The sequence below is a fragment of the Chlorocebus sabaeus genome, chromosome 17 (genome assembly GCF_047675955.1).
Source record: "Chlorocebus sabaeus isolate Y175 chromosome 17, mChlSab1.0.hap1, whole genome shotgun sequence".
Taxonomy (NCBI): Eukaryota; Metazoa; Chordata; class Mammalia; order Primates; family Cercopithecidae; genus Chlorocebus; species Chlorocebus sabaeus.
The window spans coordinates 64,929,518-64,945,887 of record NC_132920.1 but is presented as its reverse complement, the minus strand read 5'-3'; positions in this window follow the sequence as shown (position 1 = coordinate 64,945,887).

Below are 16,370 nucleotides of genomic sequence, written 5' to 3'. Positions count from 1 at the left end.
GGGAAAATGCAGTTTCATAATCTATATTCTTATATGTATAGTTCATGGTAAATTAATGGCAATTGTCATTAACAATAGTCTGGCTTTACAGTGAGAAAGAATGTTTTCAGCAGTTAACCAGGACTCAGTGTGCTATCTTAGAGAACCTTTTGAGTGATTCTAAGGGAAAAGACAAGCATCAAATAGTGTTATTACTTCTTCTGCCGACATGATAATTTGAATGTCATTTGGGTTCAGCCCTGAATTAATCATGAGATACTGACTGACTCTTGTCAAAGATAAACCAAGTTTCAGAAATAAAAATAATTTTGAGCATATTTTATTTAAAAAAATATACAGTCTAATATGTCTTTTATAAGAGATTTCTGATACATAGGAACATTTATATTTGAGAAATATACATGTCAACCTATGGCTTAGATTAATATAAAAATTTGGCAAACTAATTATAAAATTATCAGCTTCAGATTAATATTAGGAAGACTAAATATAGTATATATTATATAAATACTAAAAAGTATATTATGAAAGTTATTTTAATTAAAACTCTAATAGAAAGCATACTTAGAGACCAGTCTCAACAAAGGAATAGTTTTTTGGTTTAATGTTGACTCTCATTGACGAATTTCAATGTTCAGACAGAAAGAAAATGAGTAAGATTAAAGTATTCTTAACTGGAGGAAATAAAGATAATGATTAGCAAAACATGGTTGAATACGTAACGGTTATCAAAACAAAATAATATTTGAGATATCAGTTATGCACTGTATTTAATCTGCTACAGACAAATCATTGAATAAAAGTAAAGTCAATTTAGGAAACAAAAAAATTATACAGTATTACATAGACTTTTGCTAACAATTCTAAACATATCACAACTTTTACACAGTCATGTAAAGAGCCATATTTTTGGATGCTACCTATAGATTTTTATATTATCAATTTAATTTTAGGGGATATAAATTCTAGGTTGTGTAGCAAATTAAGAGAAAAATATACGTTTTAAAATTTGATTAATTCACTGATTTATTTACCTTTATGAAGTAGTAAATCATAGAATGCTGATGCATTGGTTCTACTGAAGGACTTCTTTTGAAGGACAGCCCCACCCTACCCTTTTAAAGGTTCATGAGTCTAATACTGAGAAAATGAATAAATGAATGCAATTATGTTTGCTGCTTCAGTGGAGCTGTCAAGTGGTGTCACCAACCTTGTTTTTTTCTCAGGAGGGAAACTACTCTAAACAATGTGAATTTTTTAAAGATGGACTGTATATAAAAATTGGCAGAAGTTATTAACATTCTCCACTAGTAGCCTTGAAAGATAGTATAGTATTTCTCCTATCAATATGCTGCTTCTGAAATCCCATCTGCATTCATCTTTTATCTATTTATCTGTTTACTTCTATAAATTGCCTCAAAGCAAATAAATTATAGTCTATTACATGCATTTTCTTAAATTACTAAATGTTTGTGTAATTAGTTAATATGTTACCTAAGATTTCATATATCAGAGTGAAAAAATCATATATTTTAAAATTATGGTATAATTAAAATAATACATCAAAACAGGTTGATAGCAATATAACAATGGAGGAATAGCTGCAAGAACTCAGAAACTGTTTATTATGTATATCCCTCATTATCAAAGTAAACTTTTATGCACAGAATGTAGGAAAAATGCAATGTAGAAGCAAGTTTCTGTCCATTTTCAATGCAATAACCTTTGCTAGTACCTTAATACTTAATTTCACTTGTGGACATATTCTGAGATTCTGTACTTGAAGTAGAATATCTTATGATTTTTGCTAAAACAACGGCCCGAGATATCTGTAACTAAAATTACTGTTTTAACATAATTTTTCCTTTATAATACTTATCTCATTGTCGTGGAATAAATTGACCAATTTGGTTTTGTGCCTATTACAAAGAAGTAATAAACAATAATATAAGTATTCATGGTTATGTATTTTTAATATAAAAATGAACATGACTCATAAGTAATTGGTTTATTTATGTGAACCATATCCATAACCTCCAGCATTAGAGAGGTTGAGATATAAGGCGAAAATGAATATGACAATCAGGTGAATGGTAATCTCAGAAAGAGTGATTTTATTATTAACTATGCTTGACTAGGTTAGATCATTTATATAAGGAAAATAAATCTTGACATTTATATGGATAATTTTGTGGCTTACTTGTCAACCTTCCTGTGAGACATGGGTCTGATTAAATTGTGATTGAGAATGAGAACTGTAATACATTATTAATGAACTCAGGGTAATTGTAAAGTTTTATGACTTAGAGATCAGTGGAAATTGGTTCCATGGTCAGTTTGAGAAATGATTGAGAATACACCTTGTGCCGACAGTGCTGATAGCTCAGCATCAGTCATGGTATTCCCATAGCCATGGCCTGTGACAGCCCTAATGATAGTCATTTTGTGGCGTGACCATGCATTAGAATATATTTAGAAGAGCACAAAATGTCAAATTGAAGTAAAGGATTTTCAGCAGTTCTTGGTACAAGAAGTCTTATTTTCCTGGATGTTCTTAAAATTGTGACCCATGTTTAGTAATCTCAAGATGAATAGAAAAATGTAGATGAAAAATCAATGAATCTCATTTTTTTTTAATAACTAGTACTTTGGGCAATAAAGTCATATTGCCAATCAAAAAGAAAACAATGTTAAAGTTCGTGCTGTCAAAATTCTTTTTAAGTGAAATTCATATCAATGAATTTATATTTCTCAGTTTTTTTTTTAGTGAACACAGTGTAGGATAAAATAAAGTCTGTGGAATGATTTCTTTAAATACGTAATATTGTGAAGTTTCATTTTCAAATGATAGTATTTTATATAATAGAGCAAAATATTTGTTGTAAATTTACAATATAATATCAGATAATGGCTATTACAAGAATTAGACTAACATAACAAGTAAGGGCATGAGTTTGGAAACAGAGGCTTGGAAGATTCCAGGTTCCAACGTGTCCCTGTTTTGTTGCCTTAGGTCAGCTATGGGTCGTGACTAAGCTTGCTTTTGTCACCTTGGAAGTAGAAATTATAGTGATCTACTGAGATATAGAAAATGGTCATTTCAGTATCTGACACATAATGATCACCTATATTATTTTCATTTCAATAATATACTGTTGCTTTAAAAAATGTATTCACCATTTAAAATAGTCATGATGAAGCAAATTTGAAATTACTACATTATGCCTTGCTATTAAAATAAACGTATTTGAAGATTATAACTGTGAGGCCTGCTTTAAGAAATGTCTGTGGTTTGAGTAAGAGCATTTCTACCTGCTGAGACTACAATGGGAATTATTTTTGTTTGTCTTTTGCTCTCCCTGATGAGATGTATTTTTAAACATAGATAAAGATACCAGGTTGTTCATCAAATTCAAATAACATAAGAGGGACTAAGGCATCAGTGTATGTAAAAAGATGCAAAATTTAGTGCTTATGAAATATTAGAAAATATCATTGTTTTGAAATAGCACATTGTGTTTTTAACCAATTTATTAAAAGGTTACGAACTGAGCTAATAGTTTTCATTTTCTTTTCTTTTTTATTGTAATTAACAAACACCTGGAAAAAAAAAAAACCTCATTTTGGTAAAAAATATATCTTGAGATTCCTTGAGACTAACAAACCCAAACCAATCAATTCATAATTGCCTGTGATGCAGAGGCAATGTAGTGTCTCAGCTGCCCATAATGAGCCACAATGTATTGAGACAATGCCAAATGATATCTAGAATCAGCAGATAAGTCCTAGATTCATTCTTTAGCCATGAAACAGAAGTTGTAAAAGTTGTAGATTTTCAGGAAATTTATAGGAGTTATCTGATAAAAATAGAATTGAGTAGGAAACCAAAATTGATGAAATAAGCATTGGCTTAAAAAAGTTCTATTAAATGTGACTTTAGCCAAACTCCTTATAAGGCCAGGAAAACAATTACGTTATTGTTATTACCTTTCTTTTTATCTTTCTGGATCATTCACACTGTATTCACAGTTGGCCAGTGTTTCCTAATGGCAACAATACTACTCTGACGACAACTTGTAACTCTGGGCGCGTACTGTCAGGGCTCCTTCCCTCACCCTGTTCTGAATGACAAGTGTAGTGATGTTTTCCAGCTCTCTTGTAGGGAACATGGATCTTATAGTGGTCACTGGGAACAGAGGTTACAGACAGAGTTCACCACCTGAAAATTTTTGCATTCTTCCTCTTCTTTGACTCTTCACTGCTTCCAATTCAAAAATCTTTTTCCTCTTTGCCATTCTTGGTTAATTAATGATAGTAATAAAAATGCACCTTTATACCTGTACAAAAGAAAAATCTATGTGTCTGTTGGCTGTATGAATGTCTTCTTTTGAGAAATGTCTGTTCTTATCCTTTGCCCACTTTTTGATGGGGATGTTTGTTTTTTTCTTGTAAATTTGTTAGAGTTCTTTGTAGGTTCTAGATATTAGCCCTTTGTCAGATGAGTAGATTGCAAAAATTTTCTCCCATTCTGTAGGTTGCCTGTTCACTCTGATGGTAGTTTATTTTGCTGTGCAGAAGCTCTTTAGTTTAATGAGATCCCATTTGTCAATTTTGGCTTTTGCTGCTGTTGCTTTTGGTGTTTTAGACATGAAGTCTTTGCCCATGCCTATGTCCTGAATGGTACTACCTAGGTTTTCCTCTAGGGTTGTTATGGTATTAGGTCTAACATTTAAGTCTCTAATCCATCTTGAATTAATTTTCGTATCATATATATCATCACTGGCCATCAGAGAAATGCAAATCAAAACCACAATGAGATACCATCTCACACCAGTTAGAATGGCGATCATTCAAAAGTCAGGAAACAACAGGTGCTGGAGAGGATGTGGAGAAATAGGAACACTTTTACACTGTTGGTGGGATTGTAAACTAGTTCAACCATTATGGAAAACAGTATAGCGATTCCTCAAGGATCTAGAACTAGATGTACCATACGACCCAGCCATCCCATTACTGGGTATATACCCAAAGGATTATAAATTATGCTGCTATAAAGACACATGCACACGTATGTTTATTGCAGCACTATTCACAATAGCAAAGACTTGGAATCAACCCAAATGTCCATCAGTGACAGATTGGATTAAGAAAATGTGGCACATATACACCATGGAATACTATGCAGCCATAAAAAAGGATGAGTTTGTGTCCTTTGTAGGGACATGGATGCTGCTGGAAACCATCATTCTTAGCAAGCTATCACAGGAACAGAAAACCAAACACCGCATGTTCTCACTCATAGGTGGGAACTGAACAATGAGATCACTTGGACTCGGGAAGGGGAACATCACACACCGGGGCCTATCATGGGGAGGGGGGAGGGGGGAGGGATTGCATTGGGAGTTATACCTGATGTAAATGACGAGTTGATGGGTGCAGCACACCAACATGGCACAAGTATACATATGTAACAAACCTGCACGTTATGCACATGTACCCTACAACTTAAAGTATAATAATAATAAATTTAAAAAAAAAAAAAAAAGAAAAATCTAAGATATTTTTCTCTCTGTTTATTATCCCACTTCTGCCTTTCAAGCCCCATCAAAATTTCTGGTTGTTGAGAAACAATGAGGGAGGTTACATCATCAGAATTTCTGATTTTTGGGAAACAATGAGGGAGGTGGGGTAAGTGGGGGCAGATGTGTATGAAGACAGAAAAATATATATAAATTAGAGTATATTGTCCTAAAATATATTCTTAGTCATATATTTAAATTCAATGCAGATTTTGATTTTTTTCTCAATGCTGTTCAATAAGAACATTACATGAGCCACATATGCAATTCTAATTTGTTAAAGAGCTATATTAAAAATAAGCAATTAAAATTTAATGTGAATAATGTTTATTTAACTTAACATATATCATTATTAAAACAATATTTAAATAATTATGCTTTTTTTCTAACTTAGTCTTTGAAATCTGACATGTATTTTGTATTTATAAGGCATCTTAATTTGGATGCTAACTTTTCATGGGAATGAATCTGTAATTACATTTCATAAAACTGAAGGTTGAAAATAGAGATTTATATCAAGTTGTCAAATATATTTAAAAGTTTTTGAACATCTAAAATGAATTAGTTTTTAAATTTAAATTAATTGAAATTAAAAATTCAGTTCCTCTTGCACCAACCACATTTCAGGTGTTCAACCATGTGTCTACTGACTACCATATTGAACACTGCATCTCTCAATATTTCTATTAAATAAAATGCACTTTTTATAAGAAACCAGACTTCTTGATATCGAGATCAATTGCATGCACAATACTCTGTCAGCTTTAATAATCAAATTGATTAATGTTTGTAATAGGCTATTCTTGCATTGCTATAAAGAAATACATGAGACCGAGCAATGTATAAAGAGAAGAGGTTTAATTGTCTTACAGTTCTGCAGGCTGAACAGAAAACACAGCGCCAGCATCTGTTTGGCTTCTGGGGAGGACTCATGAAGCTTTTGCTCATGGCAGAGCAAAGGAGCTTGCATGTCACACGGCAAAAGGAGGAACAAGAGGGAGTGGGAGGGGAGGTTCCACACATGAAAACAACCAGATCTCATGAATACTTACTCACTATTTCAAGGACAGCACCAAGCCTTGAGGGATCTGCCTGCCTGACCAAAACACCTCCCACCAGGCCCCACCTCCAACATTGGGGATTACAATTCAACATGAGATTTGGGCAGGGACAAATAACCAAACTATTTTAATGTTCTTTATCCTCAGTTTTTACTGGCCGTGGAAAATGTACCTAAATTGATTCCTCTATTATTTTGTATCTATGCCAATTACCTTGCTTTGCATGCATTATTGCAGCCTACATGATTATTGCTTTGGAGTTTTTACCCAGTCTACATTTCGAACTTATTCACATACATATGAATACCTTCAGTGGCTTGGGTTAATTTAAGTGTCAGATATTAGTCACACTCCTCTGACCTCTATTTTTTTTTAAAGGCATAATTTAAAAAGCATTTTTCTTCTTGGCAATCTTGCTTTGTTACTGCATTTCCTATTTGCTATTGTATTCTAAAACTTCTTCAATTGACAACTGAACTGCAGGGAATAGATTAAGAAAAATCGCTTAACAAATAAATCCTTACTTAATTTTTACTGTTATATTTCTGATCATACTAGTTAGTATCTCAAATTTGAAACTTGTTTACCATAAATAATGAAATAACAGTTGACATAAAATTCTAAACCTGACTGCAAACATCAAGTGCATGCTGGCAAATAAATATGTGAGACTGCTAGAATACAATAGAGTATTTAGATTCCACAAATTAAATTAAGGAGTCATCTTACAATAACACACCACACAAAACAACCACTGGGCTGCACAAAATAGAAAAGAGGAAATCAATTATGGTTCAATGATGCTACTTTCCCGATCAGTTAGAAATGAAAAGTGTGTTGTTTACAGGAATTCTGAAGGCATAATTTTCTGACAGCTTTTCATCTGTGAATATTAAGCATTGCTTGTTTAATTATGAGGGAAAATACAACAACTGAAATCATCTGAGAAAGAAGCACATTTATTTTTTCTAAAACCATTAAAATTATCTCAAAGTAATTTTTAATTATTTTGAAGTTGTTCACTTATAAATATATGTTGACACATTTTTAACTTTGATAGACATCTTACATTTAAGATCAAATAAATGAAATTAATTGCCATGATTGCTTGACTTTTGGTAAAATGTGTTTATAAGAAATTCTGTTGTCTATGTGACATTAATCTAGAAATGAATACAATATCATCAAAACGAAGGCTTTTGCCTATGTTCAACAAGATTCTTCCATAAAACAACCTAAAGAGTAATTTTGAGTTTAATTAATTTGGGAAATACATTGAAAGTTAAGAAGTTGTAATTCCGTTTAAGATTTTCAGAAAATACTTATTTTATATACTAACTTAATTAACAATGCATTTATTTGTGTTTATATTAGCTGCTATTAAATTTTCTCTTAATACTATGCAATTTAATTACAAACCTAGAACATTTTCTTCGGTGCCTAGTGGGCTTAACTTATTGAATCATAGTGTAAATGCAACCAATACATCGATTTAAATATTTTATTTACTGTTTGTCTCTCTTTAATGGTGATAGACTAAGACGTTCATTCAAGCAGCTATCTTGTAAATGCATACTTTGAGTAAAAATGTGTACCTCATGTGAAAATGACATTCTGTAGAGGCCACAACCACACATAGATGATTGTAATAATTATAGATTACCCATAGGTTTGTTCACACTTAATCTTAGGGCTAATAGATCCTGTCAAGGAGTCGTATATCAGGTACCCCAGAGTTGTGTATGAGACTATACTGCTTCCATGCTTGATGCTTTGTATGTGTAGACATGACTACAGGTAACACATATTCCCACTAATCGTTGGATTTTCACCCCATTGTTGACTTCAGTTTAGTATGTACTATACTACTGTTATTCCTTCTAAGTCCCCTGTTTTCCGATTTCCTAATTCTCAGTTCAGTTTTCTGTCTAGTTTGAGCTGAGCTTCAAAGAGCAGTCTGAATATTTGGGAGGTGATACTCAGATGAGGAAACTTATTTCTGTTCAGTATCAATGAATACATGCTATTCAGATTTAATCAACGGCCCTGCCTCTCTTTATACTTCTCTTTCTGCTTCCCAGATCCCTGATAGAAGTACTCAGCATGCCTCTTAGTCAGATTACCATGAGAGGAGGAGAGAGAATATATATGTATGTGTGTCTATACATATGTATGTACATATATTTATATATGTTGTTTATTGATGTACTCAGGATAATTTCTGCAAATTTTGGATTTAGACAAAACTAAAATAGAGTCATAATTTTGTTGCTTTCTACATGTATAAACTTGAAAAAATAAGTTTAGCTCTCTAAATCCCAGAATTTCCATTTCTAAAACTGTGATGATGGTAGCTATTCACAAACTTGTTTTAAAGTACCAAGAGAGAATATACAGCAAACAGTGGGATGCCTCATACCCTATAAAGGTTTGTCAAATTATTTACCAATTTAGTGGACATATGTAATTTTGTCTCTGATTGTTTATTTTGTCATGTCATTGTCAATATGTATGAGATATTTTATAATTTGATATTTCAAAAGATAACAGATATATAATACAAACTTGGATGACTTCAATATTTTTTCCTAATTTTAAGTCTCCTAAAAACAAAGTTCTTAAAATACCACAATAAAAGAGTGATACAATGTATTTCCAAATTTATTTCAAATTTTTATAGACATTTTTTCTCTGGAGAACTTAATTTGTATAAGTAGCATTTATGATCTATCATCTTTACCTTTAAAACTGTCCAACAAAAATAAAATGTGGTGTTACAAACCTCTTACCATTAAATTATGTAGTTGTCATTTGAACTGTAAAGTAACTTTCTGTTTTTTTCAAATGCAACTTGATTTACTGTTTTAATGTTTGATTTTCTTTTCTGTCAGATAAAAACTGCAGTAGACATTGATGAATGTATTTCCAAGACCTGTAAAAATTGAGGTGTGAGATTTTAATGTAGTTGCCTGCCAGGAAATAATCAGATATTTATATATTTTAGACCTATGAAATGAATTTTCATTTCAAATGAAACTTTTCAACTCACTAGAGGTTAGAATTGACATGTTAACAATTCACCAAGAGTGGCTATAATTCTCCTTAGAAATATTACGCTGTGAGAAACTCAAATATTACCTTACCATGTATTTTTATGAATATTTACCATAGATGCAGGAACTAGCATTCTCTATAGGTGGAATCATAAGAGCTTTTTGAACTAAAAGACTGACACAATAATATTTAAGAAATTCACTGTAACATGGAATTGTATAACATTCTGGGTTTATCTAAAACTTTAACCTGAATTTCCTCAGGTTATTAATGTTTCTGGCTTTTCTGTTTATTTATTTATTTATTTATTTATTTATTTATTATTATTATACTTTAAGTTCTAGGGTACATGTGCATAACGTGCAGGTTTGTTACATATGTATACTTGTGCCATGTTGCTGTGCTGCACCCATTAACTCATCAGCACCCATCAACTTGTCATTTACATCAGGTATAACTCCCAATGCAATCCCTCCCCCATCCCCGCTCCCCATGATAGGCCCTGGTGTGTGATGTCCCCCTTCCCGAGTCCAAGTGATCTCATTGTTCAGTTCCCACCTATGAGTGAGAACATGTGGTGTTTGGTTTTCTGTTCTTGTGATAGTTTGCTAAGAATGATGGTTTCCAGCTGCATCCATGTCCCTACAAAGGACACAAACTCATCCTTTTTTATGGCTGCATAGTATTCCATGGTGTATATGTGCCACATTTTCTTAATCCAGTCTGTCACTGATGGACATTTGGGTTGATTCCAAGTCTTTGCTATTGTGAATAGTGCCACAATAAACATATGTGTGCATGTGTCTTTATAGCAGCATGACTTATAATCCTTTGTGTATATACCCAGTAATAGAATGGCTGGGTCATATGGTACATCTAGTTCTAGATCCTTGAGGAATCGCTATACTGTTTTCCATAATGGTTGAACTAGTTTACAATCCCACCAACAGTGTAAAAGTGTTCCTATTTCTCCACATCCTCTCCAGCACCTGTTGTTTCCTGACTTTTGAATGATCGCCATTGTAACTGGTGTGAGATGGTATCTCATTGTGGTTTTGATTTGCATTTCTCTGATGGCCAGTGATGATGAGCATTTTTTCATGTGTCTGTTGGCTGTATGAATGTCTTCTTTTGAGAAATGTCTGTTCATATCCTTTGCCCACTTTTTGATGGGGTTGTTTGTTTTTTTCTTGTAAATTTGTTTGAGTTCTTTGTAGGTTCTGGATATTAGCCCTTTGTCAGATGAGTAGATTGCAAAAAATTGTCTCCCATTCTGTAGGTTGCCTGTTCACTCTGATGGTAGTTTCTTTTGCTGTGTAGAAGCTCTTTAGTTTAATGAGATCCCATTTGTCAATTTTGGCTTTTGTTGCCGTTGCTTTTGGTGTTTTAGACATGAAGTCTTTGCCCATGCCTATGTCCTGAATGGTACTACCTAGGTTTTCCTCTAGGGTTTTTATGGTATTAGGTCTAACATTTAAGTCTCTAATCCATCTTAAATTAATTTTCGTATAAGGAGTAAGGAAAGGATCCAGTTTCAGCTTTCTACTTATGGCTAGTCTGGCTTTTCTTTTAAAAAGCTTCCAGTAATTCTAAAACTATATAGAAAAACACAAAAATTAGCAACTATATTGTTATGAATATTTTTAAATATTAGTTATATATAAGTTAAATGAATTTATGTTTATATAGTATTTCCATCCTCTAGAAAATATTTACTGCTTTCAAAATGTGAAGAAATTTCATATGAAGCTGTTGGCAATGCTAAAACCATTTAATATGCATATATACATGTAGGCAGTGTTTTGTGAGATGATCAACTCACTGAACTGTAGAAGTAGGTAGATTATTACGCTTTTGGTTTTCAATAAATGTACACAAACTCTTGGTGTGGGATACAAACACAGTCTAAGAGCTTCAAAAATTTCAAAATAGTGACTAAGAACTCATGTTCTCAATGTATAAATCCTCCTACAAATATAGGGAAGATAACAAGTAGATTGGGTGAGAACTCACAACATGATATGAAAATTATATACATTTTATTAAGTAGTGGTTTTCAGTATTATACACAATGACTACTTGTATTACATCATGTGTCTTTTAATACCATTTCATTTGTTCCTCTGTTAAAAATTACCGAAACTCTTAGACAATGTGCCTGAGTTTTTGGAGTAATCTTGTGTGAACGTTTCTTCTGTTTTCTCATGCACTGAGGTCCCACGCATCATCTTTGGTGAAGCACATGTCAGTTTAGCTAGTCATATTTCTCCCTTAAAACGGAGGCCTGTCTTTACCTCTATCAGCAGTCAATTATGTTCCTAGATACTTCTCATTTTAAACTTTTCTTCAGAATGTTACTTGGCCCCACAAAGCAGCCTCTCTTTTGGCTGTTCATTTCTCTGCTATGATCTGATGCTCTATGTTTGCCATTGGTCTTACTGCTTTGCTACTGTTTTGCACTCACTTTGTCACTGCTATAGAGGGAATAATATCATAAATTCTGCTTCTAGAAGGGAAGTGTAAGTTCCTCTTTGAAATGTAACTTGCAAATGGATTTAACAATACTGCTTTTGTAAAATTATTAAGCACTCCCTTGGCAGTAGCCACTCAGAGACACTCATAGTTGATAATGTTTTGCCACATGGTCTCTACAAGGTCTCACCAAGACCTTGAGTAGAAACAGGCAAGATTATGCCCTGAAGGGCAGGGCTGCACGGAATTAATTCAGGACAATAATTTGAGAGATGCAGTGCAGGTGAGAAAACAATGCTGTACCTGCTATGACCCTGAGATTTCTGTTGGCTGAACATTTGGAGCTGAAGAAAGGAATAATTACAGAGTTCAGGATCAGTACTTACCATAGAGTTGACATATTGTCGTCTCAAAAGGAATTACCTGTTTTTCATTTTTGTTTATTTTTAGAGTTAGAAAACAATTCCAACGTTTTATTTTCATATTTTACTGTGAAAATACAAACACACAAAATAAATACTATCTTAGTAAGTTATTATAAGATGAACAAGGTAACGCACCCTTATAACTACCACCTCGGGAAAGAAGTTGAATTTCACCACTAAACATCTTCTAAGTGCCCAGTGGCAACGTGACCGTCTCCCTTCCTGCAAAACTAACCACTCTCCTGATTTTCACAGAATGACTTTCTTGCTTTTATAATTCAAGTGTTCATTTCTAGATAGCAGTATTTAGTTGTGCCCATTTTAAATACATACTTTTAAGTACATGGCAACGATCAATTTCTTTGTTACTTCATTCCAGAGCTACCAATTCAAATTCAGCATTATATAATCTTATACTTAACGTCTTCTGCATAATATTTGTATATCCTTTCTTCCATAATAAAATTCTAGTCTCAATAATTTAAGGGACAACGAAATCAGAATATCTAATTTTTTTCATATATAAAAAGTATATATAAAAAATATTATATAACATTTTAAATTTTGTCCATATACTCTCCTCATTTTCCTCTAATTTTTATTGTATATCTATATTCTGAGGCTATAGGCATTATATACAATGCACGTTCCTTTTTATACTTTATCTTGTTTTGGTTCTATTAGTAGATATATGTATAGTGCATACTGCCTATTCTCATATTGATCTCTGCATATGAGATCAATATTTAAATCATATACTATGCATATGCAAATGCCTATGCATATATTTTGCATTTGCATATGCATATAAAGCATATTTTGGTTGTTTAAAGCTTATTATCTACAAGATACTTCAGAGAGGGCTAATGGAAATAATTATTGCATTCCTGGGTGTTCATGATCATAGATCTGTGCCCTTTATATTTGAAAGTCAGTTTTACTCTGTAAAATCTTTGACTCACATTTTCTCTTTTTTTCATAAATAGCTTAAATATTCTTAAGTATTTAAATATTTCATTTACTTCTGGCATAATATGTTGCTGTTGAAAAGTCTGATGTTAATCTAATTTTCTTTTCGTTATAAATCAGTTGCTGTTTTTTATCTGCTACATGCCCAAAGGGTATTATTTTTTCACTGAAATGCAGTTATTTTATTAGAATATATCTGAGTGTTGATTGTCTATATTTTCTTTAATCTTTCCATGTACTTTGAAACCTTTTTCTTTTTCAGGAAAGTTTTCTTTAATTATAATAATGTTTAATTATACAATGTCATATAATGTTTGTTCATAAAAAACATTAATTATATAATGCTTGCTCATTTTCTTTCTTTTGCTTCTTTTCCAGGAAGTCTTTTAATTCAAATATTGAATCTTCTTTGCATAGTTTCAGTATTTGACAATTTCTCTCAAATCATTTTTATCTCTTTCTTAATTTACTTTTTACTTATTTTTTTTCAACTGATTATCTTAAGTAATCATTGTATGCATCCTTTGTCATATTCTTTTTGGTTTAATATTCATTTCTGAAAGTTTTCATTTTCTGATACTTTTTTGAATTTGATGACCTCATTACTGAGTATTCAAATTGGTATTTTCTATTTTCATAGCTTAGGTTATTTTCTCAAAATGTTTTAGCTCATTTTGAAATAGTAATACATTGCAGATTTGATCTAACTTTGGCAATGTTTTCATTATTTGCTTTTATTATTTTAGAAACTTTCATTTTAAGAATATTATTCCATTTCTTTTAAGTAACTTTGTATTGGAGTTGATTTTGATCATTTCTTTTGCTTATTTTCATATACTATTTAGTTCTTATGGATGTTTAGAAAGAGACATAATTCAGGGTAGCTTTCCTCAATTCACAGTGATCCGTCTCTCTCTTTTCTTTTTGTTTTTTTGCTTATTGTTCTGGTATATATCCACTTGCTCGCTAAGATATCTTAGGTCTCTGTTTCCTTCTCCTACTATTGCCTAGTCTTCTCTGTCTTTAATGTGTATTTTTTCTATCCTACTCAATTTCTATTAAATTTCTAACAATTTCTCCCCAACATGGAGCCCTGTTTGGGAAGACAGCTAAGGCAGCTCAATTTTGTGAGTTTATAGGGATGCACTGTTCTGAAGATATTTTTTGTTCATCTCTTTTATTCCCACATGCTATGAGAAGATAAAATCCTTCGAAACTTACTATTTGTCTTAGTCCATTTTGTACTATAACAATACTTAAGACTGGGTAGTTTATAAAGAAGAGAAATTTATTATCTTACAATCTAGAGGGTGGAAAGTCAAGATCAAGACACTAGTAGGCTCAGTCTCTCTCAAGGTAGTGCTTTTTTAAATTTTATTATTATTTTTTTCCTGCATCGTCTAGAGAAGAGGAATGCCCTGTCCTCACATGGCAGAAGATGGAAGAGCAAAAAGGGATGCAATTCCTCATCAAGCACTTTGATAATGGCATGAATCTATGTAGTAGAGTGAAGACCTCATAAAATAAACATCTCTCAAACTGTTACACCTCCAAACACTGTTGCATTGGGGATTAAGTTTCCAACACATGAATTTTGGAGAGGACACATTCAATAATGCTGCTGTTCTCAAGTTGATTTAATGTGCTTTCTAGGGAATACTTCATATCAATTTTAGAATTATCTTATCTTCAGGCCCATACAATGCTATATCATTTCCCTTGGTTGTCAATTGAACAGATGTATGTGACACATAGTTCTTGGTTTTTGTGAATAACTTTAGAGTTGCTGTTGTTGGTATATGTGAGTATGTATTTATGGGGATACCATGTCACTAAATTTTGTTGTGCATGGGTTTTAAATTTTATTATCTAGTTGATCTGCCTGTTACTAGATGGACATTCAGAGAAATCTAAAAACTATTTCAACACTACCATTATTTTTTTTCCAGAATTCCATTTCTAATATGGAATAGTCCCATTCTGATTGTTTAGATATATGTCAATGTATTTTTAACTTTCAGTGTGTATTCCAAACAAATTTTCTGATATTGAATAGGCTGAAAGTTAAAAACCCTAATGGGTAGTTTATATACTAGCAACTTTCTTGCTCTCTGGAGTGGATTTAAATTATTTGTATTTTTAAAATATTTTGTTTTTTTTCTAAATTCTACATTTTTCTACAATTTTTTTAAGCTGGTGGTAACTACTTTATCCATTTAGCCATAATCCATTCTAAATACATTCCTTTTGTTTGGCTTTAATAAAGACAAATTTATAATTAAAAACTAAAACAACATGTCCAGCAATGATAAATGAAGGGCCATTTTTTAATGTACACCTTAAAGAAGAGAGCTCTTTAAGATAGTAAATGTCATTTTAACTGTAAACTGTGAAATAAAAAAGTGACAAATATATGCATAGGTGATTTCTAAATAATGTAAAATGCAATTTAATATTATCCATTTTATCCTTAGTTTATTATTATGTTTTTAGTAAATATTTATTGGGTTATGAACAGTGTTGGGCATAGAGTATTAAATGGTGAATAGTAGGGAAAAGGATTCTGTTTGCAATTGAGTGGGAGATACAGACCAGTAAACCTAAACATAGATATGAGTCGTGTCATGAGATGCAAATAAATAACAGGGAGTATTGAAGACACAAAGGAGAAGGACCTAATCCAGACTTGCCCCCATAGAAAAAGATTTCTCAAAATAAATCTCATCTAGAACGGGATATAGTCAGTAACAGGAATTGGCCGGGATGCTAGTAACCTCTTTATCACCAAGAAAACAGCATTACAAACTCCT